This window comes from Saccopteryx bilineata, chromosome X, assembly GCF_036850765.1.
Source record: "Saccopteryx bilineata isolate mSacBil1 chromosome X, mSacBil1_pri_phased_curated, whole genome shotgun sequence".
NCBI classification, from domain to species: domain Eukaryota; kingdom Metazoa; phylum Chordata; class Mammalia; order Chiroptera; family Emballonuridae; genus Saccopteryx; species Saccopteryx bilineata.
In genome coordinates this window covers 143867326-143891692 of record NC_089502.1, presented here as the reverse complement: position 1 = coordinate 143891692, position 24367 = coordinate 143867326, and the positions used below count along the sequence as shown (strand labels likewise).

Sequence of the window (24367 nt, the reverse complement as noted above, 5' to 3'; positions counted from 1 at the left end):
CTCGAGAGGCCGGGCGTCATTAAGCGGACAATGCCCACAACACATACGGAAACAGAGCTGGGAGCAAGCTGCAGCCTCCGCAGAAGGTAAGCCAGCGCGGCCAGGACGCAGTCCTCGTTCAGTTCCGCCCAACCCTCCCTTTTCCAAACTCGGCACCGACCGGAGACATCAAGCAGGTTCCTCAATCCGGTGGCTTCAGACGTCCTGTGTCCCCCTAAACTGGTGCCCTCGCCACTTTCTCACACCGTGACCGTCTGACCGCGACGCCCCCGAAACCTTTTCTGGTTCACAGCAAAGCCTTTCCAACGCCCCTGCCGGCCCTGGACTGTGGACACCTCCTACCGGCCCTGGACTGTGGACACGTCCCGCCAGAGGTGAGGACGGATGCGGAGATGCACAGACCCAACTCCAGGGACCAGGTTCGGTGATGCAGCTCCACTTTATTCAGGAAGTAAGCTAGTTTATATACACGGGTCCAGCCTATAGGGTGTGACAGCGTGTTCTTCAAAGCCAATGGCTGAAAAGGTCAGGGAGCTGCCTGGCTGGCGCTGAGTCACTTCCCTATAGCGGGCGAGCTCCCTCCCGGGTGTGCCTAGAAGGGTTCTGGGAGCTGGGTTTTCTCACAGCATCGCATCAGCCGCAGCCGCTAGGAATGCGCTCTGCGCTCCACCCACACTGGACTCTCAGCCGAATGCAAATATCGGTCCCTGAGTCCCCTGCCGGAGCGCCCTCAGAATAACATTAAGCATCTGCAGGGTCTCATTGAGGGCTGTCTTCATGCCCACATCTGTAGCTCCCGAAACGTGCCCGTGGTGACTTCCAGCACCACTGCTGTTCCTCAAGAGTGTCTCAGCCGTGCTAGGTCTTCTCAGCTTCTCTGTGAATTGTTCCACCAGCTTCTCCATTTCTACATTTCCGCTTGGGTTTTTTTGTTTGTTTGTTTGGGATTGTCTTCCACTGATAAGCCAATTTGGGGAAAGCAGAGATCTTAGGAATATTGACTCTTCCAACGCATACAATGTGAAAATGGCATCTCTTTTCGTTCATTTGTGTCTTTTTAGATTTCTCTCCGCACCGTTCTGTCATCTTTGGTGTTGACACTTTATCACCTGCCCGTCGGTGTGTTTTTAGGTAGCTGATGCTTTCTTGATGCTATTACAAATCGCATTTCAGAGGTACTTATCATTCAAAGTACATTGGCTCCCCAGTGATTTCGTGTTGGGTGTGTTGGGATGGGAGGGAGGGAGTTGACATCCGCTGGAGCATAATGTGCGGAGATTCTTCACAGCCCGCTTTTTAAATGATTTCCCTATTGAAGGTGGTGACGGCTTCCACAAGGCGCCTCCGCGCACCGGCAAATTCGAGGCCGTTGTAAAGAAACTGTGACTTGGCCACCCCGGTATCGGACTCTCTGATAGCCAACTTAGCCCTGAGAGATGCGGATGTTCCGGCTTCACACACGCGTCTGAAATGGCACGTTCGTTTTTCAGACCTGAGTTGTGGACATCTGTCCTCGGCATGCAGACCCTTACGTGGGAGGCTCCTGGCGGCCGGGAAGTGGATGGCACTTGTGGGCAAGCACCTGCCTGATCCCAGCTAACCTCAGGGCTTTGTGCTCTTCTGTGGGATCTGACCCTTATCCACCAGCTCAGCTGTGCTTTAAAAAAGAAGAAGAAGAGGAAGAAGAAGAAGAAGAGGAACAGGAAGAGGAAGAAGGAGAAGAAGAGGAAGAGGAAGAAAACGAAGGAAGATGGAAGAAGGAAGGAGAAGAAGAAAAAGAGAAGAAGAGGAAGAAGGAAGAAGAAGGAGAAGAAGAAGAGAAGAAGAAGAAGAGGAAGAGGAAGAAGGAAGAAGAAGGAGAAGAGGAAGAGGAAGAAGAAGGAAGAAGAAGGACAAGGAGGAGAAGAAGAAGAGGAGGAGGAGGAGGAAGAAGAAGAGGAAGAAGAAGGAGAAGAAGAGGAAGAGGAAGAGGAAGGACAAGGAGAAGAAGAAGGAGGGGAGGAGGAGAAGGAAGAGGAAGAGGAAGAAGGAAGAAGAAGGAGAAGAGGAAGAGGAAGAAGAAGAAGGAAGAAGGACAAGGAGAAGAAGAAGAATAAGAAGAGGAGGAGGAGGAGGAAGAGGAAGAAGGAAGAAGAAGGAGAAGAAGAGAAGAAGAGGAAGAAGGAGAAGAAGAAGAGGAAGAGGAAGAGGAGGAGGAAGAAGGAAGAAGGAAGGAGAAGGAGCAGAAGGAGAAAGCTGACATCTATCTGTCGTTTTCCCGTGCTGTGCTGGATGGCGAGGCGGGTTTGCTGCAACATTCCTCGCTGGAAGCGAGGACTCCAGACTTTAAATGCTGCTCTGCAATCACCCTTCCGAAGTCTCACAATCCATTAGGTAACAGCGCCATGTGCAGACGCACGGCTCTCTCTCCTTATAAAGCCTTTTTTTCCTGTAACATTGGAGCATTCAGTGAAAAGCAGTGATTGACCCAAATGACAGAAGGCTATTCATAAAATGGAAGAAAAATTAATGCTAGAATTTCCTTCCCTGAAGAAGTTTGCATGTATTTAAATATATTAATGTGCATTACCAAAAAAATCATGTTCTCTTTCCCGTGTAACTTAAAGGTAAGCAAGCAGAAACAATTTCATCAAATGGGAGAAAGAGCTATGCATCTCTAACAATTAAAATTTATAGAGCCTGGGACTTTGAAATTACATGGCAAATACAGAGAGATTAACAGGATCCTTTTAATTTAATGTTTTGTAAAAATTTCCCGGTGTTGCTCATTATAGACAAAGGTATCTTCATACACCACGGACTCCCTGTCTGTGTTCCGATAATTGTGGTGATTAATCCGATAGCTCAGAACATTGCCTCTTCAGTGAGTAAAATCAGCAGTATAAATCATGTGTCCCTGTTTTCATTTTCCGTTCACTGACTCTTCAGACAGCTTTGCCTCAGAATAAGTTGTTTCTCTCTGTATTGCTTGCAGATTCTCCGTTAAACGTTTGCCATGGTTTTTAAGACCTAAAAAAAATGTCGCCAAAGTTGGTTTGCCGGTCATGGCGTCATCAGCAGTGGGGACAGACAAGTCTTTCTGTTACTCTGTTTCCTTTCCTTCTTTCCTTCCTTCCTTCCTTCCTTCCTTCCTTCCTTCCTTCCTTCCTTCCTTCCTTCCTCCCTCCCTCCCTCCCTCCCTCCCTCCTTTCCTTCCTTCCTTCCTTCCTTCCTTCCTTCCTTCCTTCCTTCCTTCCTTCCTTCCTTCCTTCCTTCCTTCTCTCCCCTCTCCTTATCTCCCTCTCTCCTTCCCTGCCTTCCTTTCTTCTTTCCTTTCTTCCTTTCTTCTCCCTCCTTCCCTCACATTGGCAATTTCTCTTGTCCTTCACACCCCATGCCCCGCATCGCCACCCCCATGAGGGGCAGGCTGACTGGTCTGAGCCGTGAGGATCATGCCTTGGTGACGTCCATCTTTTGCCCTTTCTCAGCAGCCCGTAGGAAGCAGCCATTCTCCTCTGGTTTTCCACTTGGCGGTCATAAGGGGCCACTCTTAGGAGAGAAACTCACCCCCAGTGCAATGGTGGCTGCAGTTGGGTGCAGAGGTCTGACTTGGGGGTCACTACCAGGTTGCCCCCAGACAGAGGCCACATTCTCCAATATCCACTGTATCCACTTCAATAAAGGTGACATTTCTGTCTACCTCTGTGATGTTTTTCTTAAGAACTTTGATAGGGAAGAGGGGTGGGTGCTATTTGTTGGGCCCCTGGGATGTTCAGCAAGGTGGTGCCGCTTCATTATTTTCTCAGGACTCTTCTAGTAGGCACACCCGGAGCAGAAGAGCCGTGTCATTTTCACCCACAAAACCATATGTGTGAATGTGCACCCCATACGGTTCAGTGTTTGTGCAAGAGAGCCAGGTGTTTGTCTGTCTCATCCCTAACAGTCTCCCTCTCATCTCATAAAAGCCGGCAAAGCAGTGATTGAGCATGGTGTGAGATAGGAAAGTCTCACTGACGTCTTGTTGAGAATGGCATTTTTGTTGTTGTTTCTTTTTTCTTCCGGGGACTGTATTCAACCAAACCGGAGCTTGCAGGCTTTTACTGTGGGACATTCATCCTGCATGAGTCACGTCTTTATGATTCACGGAGGCTTAAAGAGTTAAGAGTAAATTGTATAAACTTTCATGAGTGACAAAAAGCATTGTGTCTGTTGGTCAAAATGTCAGTTATCTAAATAAAACATGACACTCCCAGTTATGTTTACAGAGGGGGCCACAGGCCAGGAGCTCAGGATAAAAACAATTTATTTAATAAAATTGACTTTTTGGATTATGAATAAACTGTATAATCTGCAGCTTCATGCGGTTTTGGTTTAAGTAACTTGTTTTGGGTTTTTTTTTGGGGGGGGAGAATATTTAAAATTAGACAAGTGCGACTTCAAAAATATCAAGTTGCTATAACTCTGGGGGTATTTACCATCCAATTAATATTTCTGTGGGTGTTGATGAGATTTGTAGAAGTATTATTGGATTTGATCCCTCTTAATACCTAAGAGTTAACTGACCTTCTCATTAAGATTCTAGAGAATCATTTGCAAAGACTTTCTTGCAGAGCAGAAAGTTAATTGCTTCCTCTCTTTTGAAAATCTCTCTTCTGCATATTTCTGTTTATGCATGTTCTTCAAGTTTACATTTCCGTTAATAGAAACACTCAAGTCAGATCCTTGAAATGACCTTGAGAGGCAGAAAAGAAAGCAGACTCGAGCAAAGGGCTTGCCGTGATGGTAGCTGCACCCGAAACCGCCTGTGTGGGGGGACGCCTTCCTGGAGGCGGAAAGGTGAACAGACCCCTTACCTCGCTCTCAGATGAATAGGAGCGATCCAACAAAGATTCAGAAGACAATGGTGCCTTCGGTTTCTTTGGGAGTTTATTTCTTTAGCTTCGGTATTCGAGCCAACTTTCCAGTCTTACCCAGCTTAAAGGATCCTAACATTAACTTTTAACAATGAAGAACCTATTGAATTGGGCAGAAATGTAGCCAGCCCTGAAGGCTGGTGCACCATGTATTGGTGCGTGGGTAGTTCCTAGGTATTGGTCATTTGTCTTGAGAAAAATGAAGTGCTTAATTATTTTCATGAAACAGTTATGCCTAGTGAGTGTCTGAAAAATATTGAATAGCTCTTCTCAGAGAATTATAAGTAACCAACATCTACCTATCTATCTATCTATCTATCTATCTATCATCTATCTGCCTACCTGCCTATCTGTCCATCCATCCATCCACCCACCCATTCATTCATCCACCCATCCATCCATCCATCCATCCACCATCCACTTACCCAAATATCCATCCATCCATCCATCCACCATCCACTCACCCAAACATCCATCCATCCATCATCCACCCACCCACCCACCCAAACATCCATCCATCCATTCATTGTATCCATCCATCCATCCACCCATTCATCCATCCACCCACCCATCCATCCACCCATACATCCACCCACCCACCCACCCAGACATCCATCCGTCCATTCATTGTATCCATCCATCCATCTGTCCATCCACCCACCCACCCAAACATCCATCTACCCACCATCCACCCACCCACCCAAACATCCATCCATCCATCCATTCATTGTATCCATCCATCCATCCATCCACCCACCCATTTATCCATCCACCCACCCATCCATCCATCCACCCACCCACCCAAACATCCATCCGTCCATTCATCTATCTATCATCCACCCACCCAAACATCCATCCATCCATCCATCCATCCATCCATCCATCCATCCATCCATTCACTGTATCCATCCATCCATCCATCCACCCACCCATTTATCCATCCACCCACCCATCCATCCATCCACCATCCATCCATCCATCTATCATCCACCCACGCAGGCATCCATCCATCCATCCATCCATCTATCATCCACCCACCCACCCAAACATCCATCCATCCATCCATCCATCTACCCATCTACCCACCCACCCACACACCCACACACCCATCCAGCCAGCTAGCCATCCATCCATCCATCCATCCATCTATCATCCACCCACCCACCCACCCATCCAATCATACATCCATCCACCCACCCATCCATCTTCATCCATCTCCTTGTCGATGAATATCTGTCACCTCTAACAGTAGAAAGTTGCAGACACCAGCGATGTGCCCTTCACACCCTTTCCCTGATCGTTTCCATCCTGCTTCCTCCCATAAAAACCTGGATTCTACATTTGGTATTTATTTTTTGCCTCTGCGTCTTTAAAATGTCGGTATGGATTCGGTATTCAGAGACGGCGTGCAGACCTGGCTTGCATGATTTTAAAACGTTGCAGAAACGGTACATGGTGCGAATTCTCCCGGTGCCAGTGCCCGCCCCCCCATCTGTGCTGGAGACCCTGCCATGTGAGCATTCTCTGGAGGCTTCGCTGGACCTGCCGTACCAGGCTTTCGTGGCAGGAAGAGCCGGCACCTGACTTTGCTTCGCGATGGATGGGAACTGAAGTGGTTTCTCGTGTTTTGCTGTTTGGGAAGTGCCTCGGGAAGCGTCTGGAGCATGTCGTTCTGAACCCAGACACAAGGGCTTCTTGCCCACTCACAGTAACTAGGAGTGAAGCCACTGGCGGGGAGGGCAGGGACATATTTTTGTGTGTCTTCCCAGTGTAGTGTTTGCACAAATCCCAGACCGTGGAGGCTGGCAGGATTTTTCGTATTGGCCAATGTTATTGTTGTTGTTGTTGTTTAAAATTTTATTTATTTATTCATTTTGGGGGGGGAGAGAGAAAGAGAGAGAGAGAGGAGGAGGAGCAGGAAGCATCAACTCCCACATGCGCCTTGACTAGGCAAGCCAGGGTTTTGAACCTGCAACCTCAGTGTTTCCAGGTTGATGCTTCATCCACTGCGTCACCACAGGTCAGGCTGTTATTGTTGTGAAATAATACCTTGTTGTTATTCTAATTTACAGTCTTCTGATAACTGCTACAGACAGAGATCTTTTCTAATATTTATTTAGCCATTAAAGATCTTGAGGCTTTCCTGTTCATAATCTTTACTCATCTTTGTCTGGTTTTTCATTTTTAATTGACATTTACATACACATACACTGAAACTATAGCTATATTATTGATATAAAGTATATTTTATATATGAATATATACATACTTGTATAATATATATACTGCTCACAGTATATATATATATTCATATATTTCTATATATGAATATATAAATTCCTATATATGAATATATACATACTTGTATAATATATTATATATTTATATACTGCTCACAAAAATTAGGGGATATTTTATCACTTCATATTTTGAAATATCCCCTAATATTTGTAAGCAGTATAAATTGATATAGAACTTTTATCAGTTTTATGCACAAAAATACAATATCAACTATGGTTTGTATTTTTGGTTTTTTTTTTAATTATTGGTTGTTAAAATTATAGCTAAGGAATTTATCTTACAATTTTAAGGTGCTCAACATAGCCGTTATTTTCTTCTTCATTGGTATTCTTTACCCCTGTGAAGAAAAAATTTTACCCCTCAAAGTCACAGGCACATTTTCATATATATTTTTTTCCTAGACGTTTTCAAAGTGGTGTCGTTCACGCGCTGGCCCAACAGTGTCTGTTTCCTTCCGAAAGGATACTCCTTCCAAACCATCTGGCCGTGGAGTTGTTCGTAAGCCATCCAGTCAGATAATTAGTATGCAGGAGGGGTCTGTCAGAGCCGGAGAACAGGGGCTAGAAGGGACACGTCACCTGCTCAGGCTCCGTCGCTGGTGCCAAGCGAAGGGAATCAGGGCGCCTCTCAAGTGTCATTAGCAACCTGAAGGGACGCAGAACCCAGCCCACCACAGGGACAGCGTTCCGATACCCAGAACCGGCTCTCAGCAGTTAGCGGGCCTCTGTGGGAACTGACCCCACGGGCAGACCCTTCCCGGGTCGGTTTGGGATGCCTGCACAGATGCCCGGGCCGGAACGGAAGCCACCCTCTGAGGATGCCACCTGGGCACACGGTCACAGGCTCGGGCGGGCTGGGCTGCACCCCAAGATCCTTGTGTCTGAAGTTCTGCTTCCTTCTCCTGGCCGTTGCGGACACCGACGTTTTATTTCATAAATTATTCTGCATCATCGTTCTGAATCAATTGACCAGGGGCTGATCGAGGCTGGGTAAACAGATAAAAATTGTATTTCTCAGGCGGTTCAGACTGGATCGATCCGGGGAGCAGAGGTGATCGTATTAATCAATGGAGATGCTTCCCTCTCGGCCATCTGGGAGCCAGAGAGAAGGAGCATGCGGGTGAGGAACACAGCGGCTAGTCTAAGGGTCAGATAATTCTGAGAAGGCCTCGTAAGAGACCGCCCTCCCCCTGCCCGTGAGCCGGCCCATCGCCAGCCTGGAAAGTTTGGGGACATGTCAGTGGTGACAGACGTGTTTGTTGGACGCATACTCTTTCCTTGTCTTGCTGTGCGTATTTTTTGCAGTGGCTCAGGATGCTTGCCTGAGGTTATGGTATCTCCTACCAGGTCTTCATGGACCCCTGGTAGCTGGAAGTACAAAGCTCCTGACTACGGGCACAGTGCCTGCTACTGATTAGGGACTGGGGGCACATTCCCCAGGGGCAGAACCTGTACTCAGGGTGTTGGGATCCCAGGAAGGGGAAGTAAGGAGGCGGGACAGGAAGCAAGAAAGAGCCAACCTGTGATTTCTGCCAGGCCCCCCAGCCTGATCTGAGCTCTGCAGAGGCCTGGCCCCCAGGCATGCATATGGCCCCCTGTTCAGCTATTGGCTCTACTTTGGGGCTTGGGGGACAACGGGCAGAGGGGAGACACAGGAGGGAAGGGCATTCAATAGCCTAGCCCGTCAGTGTCTCAGTAGTGCAAACACAGTGAGTGCCGGCACAAGTGTGTGAGGTACACCGCCACAGGTGAGCAGCGGGCATGCAGGGCTGGCTGATCAAGAGACCGCTGAGAGCGTGGAAGTATGTCCACAGAGCATTGTTTGTAGTGGTCACTCAGTGAGAGATCGTGACAAACTGATGACCTCATTGAAGGGAAGGAGGAAGGAGGGAGGGAGGGAGGGAGGGAGGGAGGGAGGGAGGGAGGGAGGGAGGAAGGAAGGAAGGAAGGAAGGAAGGAAGGAAGGAAGGAAGGAAGGAAGGGAGAAGGGAGGAAGGAAGGAGAAGGGAGGGAAGGAGGGAGGAAGGAAAGAAGGAAAGGAAGGAAGGAAGGGAAAAAGGGAGGGAAGAAGGAAGGAGGGAGGGAGGAAGGAAGGAACAAAGGAAGGGAGGGAGGGCAAAGAGTGGGAAGGAGGGAGGGAAGGAAGAAGAAAGGGAGGGAGTAAAGGAAGGAAGGAAGGAGGGAGGGAGGAAGGAAGGAGGAAGGAAGGAAGGAAGGAAGGAAGGAAGGAAGGAAGGAAGGAAGGAAGGAAGGAAGGAAGGAGAGAGAAAGGGAGGGAGGAACGTATGGAAAACCACCTTTCTCTGAAATATTCCTCACAAGGAAAACGATATTGTTGTTGACTTTTCCAGCAATCACCCTTGAAGAAAATTGCCTAATCACAGAATTGTCCTCTTCAAAGCAGATGCCGTCAGCCGCGTGTGGCTGATCGAAGCGAGAATTGGTAGGAGGGAAAGGGGTTGATCGGAAAAGCCAGAGAGGACTTAATTTGGGGGAAATCATTGGAGAGACTTGTGGAGCGGCAGAAATGGTTATAGCCTGGACAGGAGCCAGGAAGAAAAGAAATGCTGAAACGGTGGAATTGTAATGTAATCGATACTCCAGTGAACGGGTTGCTTGAGGAAAAAAAAACCAAAAACATCTTGTGAAGCGTGGGCTAAGCACTATGACAGCATTTCAGAGACGCACGGTTTCTCCCTGGTAGAAGTTTTCATAAGTGAACAAGTGATGAGTCAGTCATATGTTGGATGATGCAGTTTTACTTGGATGACTTTTTTTTTTTTTAATTACAGGACAGAAACACTTCTGGCCATTAGATACATGTGCTGTGTTATTTCTGAAGTTTTATTACTCACTTATTCCTCAGAATATTTGGCTGTAGGGACAGCAAGTGGCAAAATTACAACTCGTGGGCCAACTCCTGTCTACCACCTGCTTTATAAATAAAGTTTTATTGGCACACAACTACGCTCATTCCTTCCTCTATTACCTGGGGGTTCTGTGCTTATAAGCAGAGACATGTACTTGGGACAGAGCCCATACGGCCACCAAAGCCTTTTTTTTTTTAAACTATCCAATCCATTAAAGAAGTTTGCTGACCCCATCTCAGGTTCTGTTAATTTTGTGTTAGGGTGTGGGGGAATTCCCTAATGAACTGTTTCCGTTTCCTAAACTGTTCCCCCCACATTCTCTAGGGCAGGGGTCGGGAACCTATGGCTCGTGAGCCAGATGTGGCTCTTGTGATGGCTGCATCTGGCTCGCAGACAAATCTTTAATAACAAAAATAATAATAACGTTAAAAATAGGAAACATTCTCATGTCTTACAGTCCATTCATTTCCTACCGCTCATGTTCATGGTTGCGGGTGGCTGGAGCCAATCACAGCTGTCCTCCACATTTTTATTGGATAATGTGTCACGTACACGGGTTACATTTTAAAATGTGTGGCATTCATGGCTCTCTCAGCCAAAAAGTTTCCCAACCCCTGCTCTAGGGGAAGATACAGTCAGAGTTCATCTCAGTAAAGACAACACATTCTATTGTGTAATGTTTTCATTCACTGAGTCTCTAAATTATGTAATGAAAAAGACGGAAGGCAAACACCCCATTCTACACAGTGATTTATCGCTAGGTCGCAATGTGATACATACATTTAATTTTGTTCTTTGTACCTGAATATAACTTCTGCATTTTAACAAAAATAAAAACGTATGAGTGTACCTTCTATAATGATATTTAAAAAAAAAAAAAAGAGCTTATAAACATCCTACAAACTTGTAAAAATCTCAGAGAAGAATTCTTTCTTGCCAGGCGGTAGGCGGAAGGGGTTAATAAATATTGAAACAAACGAGCGTCTTTCATGTTAACAAGTGTTACATCTTGTTCCACCAGGATGACTTGATGTTGTAATTCGGAATAAGAAATCAACAGTATATCTGGTCTCTGTCGTGATTTCTGGGCCAGAGCTTTTAAAAGCCTTGAAATTTCCCAAGTGGGGAAAGCACTCAATGTATTTCTGTGTGAATGAGGGGGCCTTTGGAAGCATCTGGAGGTGGGGGCTGGTTGCCAGGGCAACCAACCCCAAATAGAGGGTCGGAACTTTCAGACCCGCCCGGGACCTCCAGGGTGGGGGGAGACCAGGACTGGAGGCTGAGTCATTGGCCGGTGGTCAAGGATTTCATCAACTGTGCCCGTGTAAGGAAAGCTCCATCAAACCCCAGAAGGAGTGGGTTTGGGGGGCTTCCAGGTTGGTGAACACCTGGAGATCTGGGTACTCTGGTGCACCTGGAAGGGACATAGAATTCCCTTGTCCCTTCCTCACACCTTGTCCTGTGCTCTTCTTCCACCTGGATATGTTCCTGACAGACCCCCTTTTTATAGCAAACCAGTGATTTGTGAGTCACGTGTTTCTCTTGAGTTCTGTGAGCAGTTCTAGCAAATGAGTGAGACTCAATTGGGGGGTCCTTGGAACCTCTAATCTGTTGCCTGTCTTCAGAATCACGGATGAATGACAACCCGCAAGCAGGTGTCTGAGGATTGCTGGGTACTGAGGGGGGCGGACCCCACACACCTTGGGATTTTACCTGACAATATTTGGGGTGGGTCAACATTGCCATTCTTACTTCAGAAGACTTGAACGCTTTCCCCAATAAAGCGATGTTTTTTGTAACGGAAGAGACCTGAGTTGGATTAAAAAAACAAAAAAACAAACCTATAATGCTTAAGGTCTTCTCAGCGTTTCACCTACAAAATTTATCACGTTGAGAAAACTTGCAACATGAGGATGTGTGTATAAATGAATGATTAATAATTAAACAAATTGTACCTAGCTTACACAACGTGAGCAAAGCAAGGGACTCCTGTTAGAGTACTATGTCTTTCGTGTGTGTGTGTGTGTGTGTGTATTTAATTAAAGGATTTTTTTTTTGTATTTTTCTGAAGCTGGAAACGGGGAGGCAGTCAGACAGACTCCCGAATGCGCCCGACCGGGATCCACCCGGCATGCCCACCAGGGGGCGATGCTCTGCCCATCCGGGACATCGCTCTGTCACGACCAGAGCCACTCCAGCGTCTGGGGCAGAGGCCAAGGAGCCATCCCCAGCGCCCGGGCCATCTTTTGCTCCAATGGAGCCTTGGCTGCAGGAGAGGAAGAGAGAGACAGAGAGGAAGGAGAGGGGGAGGGGCGGAGAAGCAGATGGGCGTTTCTCCTGTGTGCCCTGGCCGGGAATCGAACCCGGGACTCCTGCACGCCAGGCCGACGCTCTACCACTGAGCCAACCGGCCAGGGCAATTAGGGGATATTTTAAAATGAATATGAAGCGATATATTCCAGATGAATATATTAGCAAATAGTAATCCATAGAGTAATTGAAGGAAATGTGGAGTGATAATCAGCATTAGACACATGTGTATTAAGTGGGCATTTATATTCATAGGAAAATAATTGGAGGTCTTTTAATAGACATTTGATTATGGGGTATATTGTCACAGACGTGTAAATTAGGTCAGGAGTGTGACTCGTGTATTTAAAATAGGGCGGCAAGAAGATCTATTAGAACAGCCGTTCTGTCATTTCCTTCTGTTCAAGGCTAGGTGTGTTTGTGAGATAAAACCCTGTCCTCGAACAAATGGCTGAGTACATTGGAAAAAAAGAGTCGGTCCAACTTATTTTTGTATCAGAGGTGCCTTCAGAGCCGATGCCAGATGCTTGTTCTTGGGAACACTCAGGAGAGGTCGCTAGAGCATGGATTCTCTAGGGGTGCTGTTGGCTGGGGCGGAGACATTTCTGGTTGTTACGGCTGGAGGGGGTGGTGGGATCGTCGCCCAGTGAGCGCGGACTGGGGACCCCACCGAGCCTAGACGGCCCCCAGTTGGGAAAGACCTATCTAGCCTCAGCGTCAGTGCTTCCAACCTTGATCGAGGGAGGGAGGGGATGTGAAGACATTTCATCCTTCTTTGCCAAAAGCCCATGCCTTCTGCATGGTCCTCTCAGACAGGGAAGGAGGTAGCACTTTTCCAGAAGGATCTACATTGCTGGCAGCCGCAAATGCCTTGGAGCAAGCATCCCACCTGCTCAGAATACAAGTCCACTGGCCTTCCAAAGCGGCCCACTGAGAAAAAAAAAAGTATGCATTCCACTGAAAATGTGCACGTAGCTTTCACTAGCTGTTCTTCTCCACGTACGAGCAGGGCGTTCTCACGTTTTTCTCACGCCCGATTCAGAAATAAAGCCACCACCGGCCCCAGCTGAAATGACCTTTCAAGGTCAAAGACAGCCCGTGCTACCTGCCGGGCGCAGAGCTTAACTCAATCTCTGGGTTGCAGGCTTCTCTCTGGAATCCCTGAGGTGTGTTATCTCACGCCCCGCACACACGGCGCCCGCCGGAGTTTGCTAATTATAGATTTCACGCCAAGTGGAAAAAGGAGAAGCTGTATTTAAATGGCATGTTTGACTTTATATATACAGGTATGTATTACATATAGTCACTGAGCCTAAAGGCTAGTCTGTTAGCCGCAAGAATTCAGCTAGTTAGCGAATTAGCCAGGATGTGTTATATAGCCTCTGCTGAGCAGTCTGACAAGCTGATCAGATCAGGGTGAGTTTCAGACAACTTTTACTGTGATGATGAAACGAATAATTTCTGATTTGGATATTTTTTTTTTCCCCTTCCTCATGCTTCCCTGAAGTTAGGAATCCTTGAAGGGAACAGAGGATTGTAACAATAGGCTATCCTCACCCTTTAAAAACAGTAGTTTGATGTGGTCCTGGGCAGTTAGTATTTGATTCACAATTAAGTCTGTTGTAGGTATGAATTGCGGAACGAGGGATGTTCAGTTTTGTTAGCCTGTGTCTGGTTTAACTCCATAATTGTCTCATCAAGTTTCCCAGGCAGGAAGTTTCTAAAATGTTGAACAACCTGACCTGTGGTGGCGCAGTGGATAAAGCGTCGACCTGGAAATGCTGAGATCGCCGGTTCGAAACCCTGGGCTTGCCTGGTCAAGGCACATATGGCAGTTGATGCTTCCAGCTCTTCCTCCCTTCTCTCTCTCTCTCTCTCTCTCTCTCTCTCTCCTCTCTCTCTGTCTCTCTTTTTCTCTCTCTCTCTCTGTCTCTCTCTGTCTCTCCCTCTCCTCTCTAAAATGAATAAATAAAAAATTTAAAAAATAAAATAAAATATTGAACAAACAGCATTTGACATGATAGGGAAAAAATTCAGGTTTCTACCCATCTGTTCACTAAGAGAATAGCGACCAAAAAAAAAAAAATCACTCTGACAAGAATGTTGAGTAAGATATTTCCAACACATGGTGTAGGAAAGTGATTCATTTGTAAATTCTTCGTTTTGTGTACCCACCGATGAGTGCCCGTCGTAATAGATTAGAATTCCGTGCAATGAAATGGACCTCCGTAAACAAATAGTCATGGCCGGAGATGACGACTTTTCCGGAGGTGTGCTTCCTAGCCTCTTGCTTGGGTTGGATTCAATACAGATTCCCGGAGATGGGTCCGAACCAGGCGTGGGGTAAAGGACAGTGCAGGCTCGTAGGAGCGTTTATTTTATCAAGCTCAGCGCTACCTGTTAACTGCATGCAGAACTCATCATCAGATGACAAGAGCACCAATGAGTGTTTCACCTGAGTGTCTCAGGAATGACAGGTCCTTTGCAGCTCCAAACCTTGGTGACAATGATTAGTTTAGAAACCAAGTGATCCTGGATTTTTAAAAAGCGAGCTCGTGTTTGTTTATTTTTTTGGCCGTGGTGGCGGGCTGCTCAGATAAACAGAAAACTTGAAGACGCTTTCCCTTGCCCACAAGAACAGATCAACGGCAGTTTCATTTCGGTCGCACGGCAGAGTGCCTTTAAGTCTCAGTTCCGGAGTCCTGATGGGGAAGAGTGAGTTTGCGTGGGTTCCGCTGACCTCATTACATTCTTTTTTTTTTTTTTTGTATTTTTCTGAAGCTGGAAACGGGGAGAGACAGTCAGACAGACTCCCGCATGCGCCCGACCGGGATCCACCCGGCACGCCCACCAGGGGGCGACGCTCTGCCCACCAGGGGGCGATGCTCTGCCCCTCCGGGGCGTCGCTCTGCCATGACCAGAGCCACTCTAGCGCCTGGGGCAGCAGCCAAGGAGCCATCCCCAGCGCCCGGGCCATCTTTGCTCCAATGGAGCCTTGGCTGCGGGAGGGGAAGAGAGAGACAGAGAGGAAGGAGAGGGGGAGGGGTGGAGAAGCAAATGGGCGCTTCTCCTGTGTGCCCTGGCCGGGAATTGAACCCGGGTCCTCCACACGCTAGGCCGACACCCTACCGCTGAGCCAACCGGCCAGGGCCCCCTCATTACGTTCTTGCTGCACCCCAGGTGTGTACAGGGACGCCAACCTGTGTGCCGGACGCAGCCCAGTATGTTAGGTTGTGGAGGAAGCGGTTCGAAGACTAGTGTGCGCGCGCACACCCCCTTGGTGGTTTGGAGTGGTTCTTGCCCAGAGCAGATGCTGACACCCGTGTTGACTGCAACAAATGGAAAGGCTGTACAGATAATTCATGCACGCCTCACAGCATTGGGATATCGATGAGATGAAGAGAAGATCTCATGCAAGCGTGAGCATGTACACTCAATCCCCTGACCAAAGTTGATGAGATGATTTCTCTTCTGTAAGCCCACTGCTTAGATCGGGTCTCCGCCCGAGGGTTGCACCACAGACACAGGACTCGCCGCTGTTCAAATCAGTGAGCGATGAGGAAGAGCAAGCACTACAGATAAATATCTGGGGGTGTCTGGAAGAGGTTAACAGGACATTCTGGGGGGGGGGGGTGGACGCCAACCAAACGTGATGGTAGAAAGAGCCTTCAGTGTGGACCCGAGAGAAGAGACACTATTGGGAATTGTAGGGTCAGGGTGAGCTGGAATTAGACAGCTGTCCTTCCATAAAACGCCTCTGGATTCCCCATAGCACCCCTTTCTGGGCTGCTTGATTCTGGCTGAGCTGAGAGTCTTGTAACGGCTTTGCATCTCTTCAGAGTGTAGCTAACTGAGGGACATGGGAACTCTGTGGACTGCCACCTTCCTTCCGGCGGGGGAAACAATGTTTGCCTCCACTGGCGATGCATTGTTGCATTGCTTGTCTCCTCAAGCGTTGGTGACTTTTTAACAGATCATAACATCGCCCTGCTTCCCTCATATCGCAGGAGGAAAAAATAAAACCCTTAACACATTTATTTTCCATCTGTAAGGGAGTCAGTGACTTTACCCTCCTTTTAAAAATGTATGTTTTCACAAGGCCCTTGAATATTTAAGTCTTTTCAAGACGAAGGTGAGAGAGGCTACTTACGTGTTTTCCTGGACAGTTAGGAGTTGTGGTCTGACGATGGAGTTGTTTCAACCCGGTGAACTCTTGATGAGCCTCCGTGTGTCTGGGAAGGTCTGGCTTATTTCTTTAACGTGGGTGAGACCCTAGGTAATACACGTGCAAGATAAAGGCAGGGGTAAGACTCGATTTATAGAAAGCTAGGAATCCTTGTAATATGTGATACAATGTATTTTTTTTTCTCAAGGAAGCTTCAAACCTGTGAGTCTGATATGGAAGAGATTATGAAAAGGCACTGGGGTAGATGTTAGAAAATATGGAGGACTTGTTATATCCCCCAGAGCCAGAATCTTTCAACTATGAGAGTCCTTCTGCTTCGAGTTTGGTCTGATAAAAGTTACCTCTCATGTCTTCCAGCTGTTTTCTCTTCTTGGCCTGACCCCTCCCATCCCCGAATATTATATACTTATTTTAATACAATTCTCGCATAGAGGAGGCGATTCCCGGCCAGGGCACACAGGAGAAGCGCCCATCTGCTTCTCTACCCTTCCCCCTCTCCTTCCTTTCTGTCTCTCTCTTCCGCTCCTGCAGCCAAGGCTGCATTGGAGCAAAGTTGGCCCGGGCGCTGAGGATGGCTCTGTGGCCTTTGCCTCAGGAGCTAGAATGGCTCTGGTTGCAATAGAGTGACGCCCCAGATGGGCAGAGCATCGCCCCCTGGTGGGCGTGCCGGGTGGATCCTGGTCAAGCGCATGTGGGAGTCTGACTGCCTCCTCGTTTCCACCTTCAGAAAAATACAAAAAAAAAAAAATGCCTAAGGAGGAAGAATAAGTTCAGAGAGAAGTTTCAAGGATAATCCCCGAGAGGTGACGTGAGCTGTGGGTGGAGCACCATTGTGGCAGTAATTGAAGGGTAAACCTGGACAGTGTCTTTTTCCTCACGTCAGCACGCCTACCTCAAGTAGGCGTCCGCGGCTGTGAAACACTTACGGCCTCCAAACCTCTAGTCATCGGGAGACAGGCGTACAGTAACTCAGAAGAGGTAGCAAATATTGAGAAACCATAACTCAGGTTTTTTTGATTTTACAAAATCAATACTGTCATCCATCATTGTCTTGCCTTGTTAGGTAAGGACATGGCCTCTTCAAATACATAATTTTTAAGTGAAAGAAAATATTTTGTGAGGCAGTGTCCATCTCAAAGAAGAAACGAAATGAACCAAGGAGGCATTTTTTTTTGCATTTATTTTTGTTCTTTTCTTTTGGAAGGTAAAACAATCAAAAAGATGGTGAAGGTCTTAAGGGCAAGCATAGTACAAATGAGTTTTCTACACTGAATTAATTGAAAACACATTGGGTAGTGAGTCTCATTAAAGTGGCAACTGGAAATTAACACAAATGCAATGGGGATAAATGAATGTTTATTGCAATTGCGCCGACCCGTACTTACTAGATTGAGTAGTCTGTGCACTCTTTATATAGTCATTATCTGATGCATAGCCAATATCCCCTTTTCGAAGATGAAAACGCTACTCCATTTTCAGTGTGCAATCTCATTATTGGATGTTATATTCTATCACTCAAGAGTCACCTTTCTCTTAGGCCCTGGCTGGTTGGCTCAGTGGTAGAGCGTCGGCCTGGAGTGCAGAAGTCCCGGGTTCGATTCCCGGCCAGGGCACACAGGAGAAGCGCCCAACTGCTTCTCCACCCCTCCCCCTCTCCTTCCTCTCTGTCTCTCTCTTCCCCTCCCGCAGCCAAGGCTCCACTGGAGCAAAGATGGCCCGGGCCAGTAAAGCCAGTAGCCAGGTCTACCATCACAGCCGCCTGGCCCGTGCAGGTTCGCATTGGATTCAGACAGTCGGTAATGAAACAACGGAGCCAAAAAACTGGTGGGCCATCATCTTTAATCCTAGCTTGCACCCGGCAGGCAAGTAAAAACACACACTGGGCTCCAAAACCCACTCACATTCAGTGCTCACAAAGCTACTGACTTATCCGAGTTTCCTAGAATCAAAGGTTTCTAGCTCATCAGCCTTATTCTCCTCAGTTCCCCATCTCCTTCCTTCTCTCTGCACAAACTCTGCACAAACTGGCTTCTCACTCAACACTCTGCCATCTTGGCTGCTTCTCCTCTACTCCATGTGGCCTTTCTCTGCTCTCCTCTCTGCTCTCTCTTCTAGTGATAATCTCAGGAACCACGAGAGCAAGCTCCCATTCTGCCCCCATTTTATAGTGTAGAAATCCAAACCTTTAATCCAATATACAAAATAGGGAAGTCTCTAAAACAAAGTCACTTATCTGAGGCATGATGGGATTGTACCACCCCACATCAAAAAGGGTGGGAAAGGCTTAGTCCTAAAACCAAACCCCAGGCTACAAGGATCCTGCCTGCCCACAGCCCGCCCCCAACACACACTAATATCACCTGGGCAACAGGCTTCCATGTGGGCAGCGCCATCTTTAACAAAGTGAGCATAATATACTTTATCTGCCCATCACTTGTCCGCCGGGTGCAAGCTAGGATTAAAACTAATGGCCCACCAGTTCTTGGCTCTGTTGTTTCATTACCATCTGTCCGAATCCAATGCAAACCTGCATGTGATTGGCCATGATGGCGGCTCCTGGCCTTACTATGTGTGTGTGTGTGTGTGTGTGTGTGTTCCAGAGATTTAGTTCAAGATAACACAATGCATTCTTTTTTTTCCCCCTCTCATCTGGAACAATTCCTTAACCCTTTATTTTTAGACTAGACCCCAATGGTATTTGGTAACCAAGATTTAATTGGGGTGTTCCCTTGACTCCGTACCAAGCTAGTGACATAGGTGGTGTAGAACATAAGGTTACAGGTCCCACCGGAAGATGACAAGTTCGGTGGTCTTGTCCACAGAGGGAGCCTTGATGTGGGTAATATATAGATGTAGCTAACCATCCCTTCAGGGTTCATCAGGGAGGTCAGATGCTAGATTTTGTCCATGTACCCAGAACTATCGTGTTTATCAGAGTGGAAGCACATACGTGGTGAAAACAACAACAAGAATAACAAAACAGTGAAAACAGTTCTATGGAAGTTGGTTAAAGAGCTTCCAATGTATCCACAGTGTACCTTGCCCTAATCCACAGATTTCAAATGCGCATCACACACGTTATTTAATTTGATCCCAGTCATCTCCCAGGCTCAAAGGTTCTATGATAAATTGTAGCCTACATGTTAAATAATATTAAAATGTGTTAAAGGAACACACTTCAGAGATAGAAACAATTGTATTGTTCATGTTCCATTAGAGGTGCCCTGGGAACACTTACTCTTTGGAGAGTGATTGATATGATGAAGCAAGTGCCACCCTTCCTTGGCCCGAGGCAGCAAATTCAGGTGGCCTGGCTGTCTGGGTCGAGACTGGGCCAGAGACAGTGATTTAGCAATACCTGCACAAAGACCGAACCCTGGTTAAAGGGGACAGAGAGTTCCCTTGAGGTCTGCCTACACATTTACTCTTAATTTTCCAAGGTTCAGCTACTGTGCAAAGTCTATTTCATGGGTCGAGTTCAGCCCTGATTTTTCTCCTGTTTTTTCTTTGTTTTGTTTTGTTGTTTGTTTGTTTTAAACCTCCACGTTAAGATGTTGTGAGTAAGCTGAGATAACCCAGCTAGCCTTGTTAACGTGGGCAGGCAGCTAGCTGTTGATGGGGAAAGAGAGCAGGGGGGGTTGCACAGTGTATTTTGTCAAACCTGGAATGCCTGCTTCAGTTCAGCGCGGCTTCCGCATTCCCTGTACAATTTGTCTGCCCCAGGGGATTGCTCGGCTGAAGAGAGGCACACTCCCTCTCCTGTGTGGGGAGGAAAAATCAGTTCCCCCAGCACCTCAGGGTAAAAGCCAGTCAACTGCAGTCTATGCGGGAAGGTGCTCCTGTTTCCACTTTAAGCTAGAGTGCAGTGGAAGCCAGAATGGGGGTCGTAGGGGCCTGTCAGTCTAGCACCCTGGTCAGCGGTTCTTTGGCCCCTTGAGTGTGGCTCTTCCACAAAATACCACGTGCGGGCGCTACCTCGATAAGGAATGGACCTCCCTATATCGTTTAAGTTTAAAATCAGTTGTCGTACTGTTGATATTTGGCTCTGCTGACTGAGGAGTTTGCCGACCCCTGGGGAAAGTAGTGTCTGATTGGGTTCGTGGGAGGAGCCAGCACAAGCTCATGAATTTGTTTTTAATTTTTATTTATTTATTTCGGTGAGAGAGGAAGGGAGAGAGAGAGAGAGAGAGAGAGAGAGAGATGGTCAAATAAATTTGTAAATATGATATATAGGTTTGCTCGCTTATAGTTTGCATTGGGTGTGGGGGACAGGCTATAAGCAGGCAGGCGTCCCCAAACTACTGCCCGCGGGCCGCAATGCGGCCCCCCGAGGCCATTTATCCAGCCCCCACTGCACTTCTGGAAGAGGCACCTCTTTCATTGGTGGTCAGTGAGAGGACCACTGTATTTGGCAGCCCTCTAATGGTCTGAGGGACAGTGAACTGGCCCACTGTGTAAAAAGTTTGGAGACCCCTGGTCTAAGGCTTAGTTTTAAGACTAAGGTTTTCCCCACACCCTTGACTGTTACATGATGTGGGGTGGTGCACTCTCATGAGGAATCCCATTATGCCTCAGATCAGTGGCTTTGTATCAGAGACTTCCTTGTTTGTATATTGGATTAAAGGTTTTGATTTCTACACTATAAAGTAGGACAGACCGGGATCTTGCTCTCTCTCGGTTCCTGAGATTAGCATTAGAGAGGAGAGCAGAGAAAGGAGAGCAGAGAAAGGCCACATGGAGGAGAAGAGAAGCAGCCAAGATGGCGGAGTGCTGAGGGAGAAGCCAGTTTGTACAGAGTTTGTGCAGAGAGAAGGAGATGGGGAACAGAGGTGAATAAGGCTGGTGAGCTAGAAACCTCTGATTATAGGAATACTCGGATAAGTCAGTGGCTTTGGGAGCCCTGAACGGAAAGGGAAGTATTTGCCCATTGTGTGTATTTTTGCCCACCAGGTGCAAGCTAGGATAAAGATGATGGCCCATCAGTTTTTGGCTCTGTTGTTTCATTACCGTCTGTTCAAATCCCATGCGAACCTGCATGGGCCAGGCGGCTGTGATGGTGGCCGTGGCTACTGGCTTTACTGTAAGCAAGTCAATTAAACAGTTACCAGGGGCCACTGTAGTTGTTTGGTTAACAAAGCAACCAGTCCTGTGTCTAGGATGCCAGTTCGTGAAGGGGATGTGTCAATGGGTGTTCGTGAGGGACAGCGTGGCTCGTGGCAGGGAGCTTGAATCTTGTTATACGGTGATTGAGCGTCCACACTAGAAATAAATCACACGTCCACCTACTCCCATCTCTACCGCTCCTCTGTGTCTACTCAGATTTTATATCTTGCTCACAAAGAGAAGTGAACAGGACCGAATGAACACAGGGACACTCAGACAAGGACATGGCCAGTTTAGGATCTGATCTAATTGGAAGACCAGCATAGAAACGCGTCCTGAACCGTATCGGTTTGGTTAACGTCAGGGACAAAGAGAGCTGAGAAGATGCGGTGACGGAGTAGGAGGTAAAACCATTTATCTATCTGCGTATTTATCTATGTATACATCATCCATCTATCCATCTACCTATCCATCTATTTATCTATCATCTATCTATCTATCTATCTATCTATCATCTATCTATGCATCATCCATCCATCATTCCATCTATGTATCGGTGTATGTATGTATGTATGTATGTATGTATGTATGTATCTCTCATCTACCTATTATCTATCTATCTATATATAAATATGCATTATCCATATCGTCTTGACTTTGATGAGGGGATCTGTGACAGGAGATGGAGGTGACAGTCTCGTGTTTCTTTGGACTCTGCAGACATCTAGCCAGAAGGGGGTGGCGTCAGGAGAGTCAGAATGCAGGGGCTGGGAGGCCTTGGGAATGAGTTGGGGAACACAGCAGGGAGGCAGGGATTTTTCAGAGAATACTAGGGTACAAGGGCTGTGTCCAAGGATCTTGACAAGCTAAGCGCGTGTCTTACTATCAAGACGGGTGCAGGAACATCACGGCCAGCCGCAAGCGTTCTGCCTTAATTTGCTTAGAGTTTTGTGTTCGACTCCTGTCACACCCATAGCATCTCATGTTACCACAAGCTGAGCAGGGCCAGACACCGCCAATGCATCATTGCTCAGTTCTATAGGTGGGAGATCCCAGTGGGCTTGGCTGGATCCTCTGCTTTGAGTCCCACAAATGTGACAGAGGTGTTGACTGGGCTGGGCTCTTCCCTGCAGGCTGTGGGTGATAATCTGCTTCTCGTCCAACTGGGGTTGTTACAGGGGTCGGGAACCTATGGCCGATGAGCCAGATGTGGCTCTTTTGATGGCTGCCTCTGGCTCGCAGGCACATCTTTAATAAAAAAATAATAATAACGTTAAAAAAAAGAAAACATTCTCATGTATTACAATCCATTCGTTTCCTACCGCTCATGTTCATGGTTGCGGGTGGCTGGAGCCCATCACAGCTGTCCTCCGGGACAACACCACATTTTTATTGGATAATGCGTAAGGTACACAGGTCGTTGTATGGCTCTCATGGAGTTACATTTTAAAATATGTGGCGTTCATGGCTCTCCCAGCCAAAAAGTTTCCCGACCCCTGAGTTATTAGAAGAATTGGTTTCCATGGTTTAGTAGGACTGAGGTCCCTAGTGCCTTGCTGGCTTTCAGCCAGGGGTCATTATCAGCTCCTGGAAGTTGCCTATACTCTTTGTCACATGTCCCTTTCATTTTCTAAGCCAGCGACGCCACCCACACCGAATCCTTCTTGAGCTTCCCTTGTTCTGTCACCTGTTGCTGCTTTCAAGGGTTCATGTGACTACATTGAAGGTCCCTGGGTCTCTGGCCAGGATCCCTATCTCTGAGATCACCTTCACTCGGGATGAATCAAGGAGTCGCCTTAACAGCACCTGTGAACTCCCTTTGGCCCGCCTCAGGGATTGAGACACAGGGACTTGCTGGGAATCTCAGTTCTTCTCCTGCCCACAGATTTCAGTCCCACACGGCCCCCGCCTGGATGCACGATGTGGGGCAAGTCACCCTGTTCCTGCTTCTCAGTGTCCTCAGATGGGAAATGACGAAAATGGTGCCACCTATATCTTGGGGATGCTTGAAGGGCGAACAGCTTTAAGTTGTGTAGCAGATAGAACATGTGGTTAGTGTCCAGGATGTGTTCGTTGTTATTTTAAAAATATATATATATATTATATATATATATATATAATATATATATATATATATATATATATATATATATTATATATATATATATATATATATGTTGTGTCCGTAAAGACATGGTACACTTTGGTCCGGTCACAGGAAAGCAACAAAAGATGATAGAAATGTGAAATCTGCACCAAAGAAAAGGAAAACCCTCCCAGTTTCTGTAGGATGGTGTGGCAGCATGTGCGCATGCGCAGAGGATGACGTCACACCGTGTATACAGTGGGGCAGCTCACGGCCATGCCAGTCGAGATGTGGACAGTACAGAGGAAAGTTCAGTGTGTTCTGTGGCTCGCTCAATTCGAATCCATGACCAAAGTGCAACGTGAATATCGGCGCATTTATAACGAAGCGTCACCACATAGGAATCACATGACTCGGTGGGATAAACAGTTGAAGGAAACCGGCAGTTTGGTGGAGAAACCCCGTTCTGGTAGGCCATCAGTCAGTGATGAGTCTGTAGAGGCTATACGGGATAGCTACCTAAGGAGCCCTAAAAAATCTGTGCGTGAGCCCACATTGAACTGCACTGAATAGGTATGAACCTGGGAGAGTTTTCCTTTGATTTGGTGCAGATTTCACAT

At 47.2% G+C, this 24367-nt stretch overlaps 1 non-coding gene across 1 annotated transcript; it reads left to right on the top strand.

Annotated features, from left to right (window-relative positions):
• Positions 1-18095: 18095 nt before the first annotated feature.
• TRNAS-GGA (transfer RNA serine (anticodon GGA)) lies at positions 18096-18171 on the top strand. The gene has a single exon. It is a non-coding gene; the product is annotated as a tRNA-Ser (tRNA).
• Positions 18172-24367: the final 6196 nt, after the last annotated feature.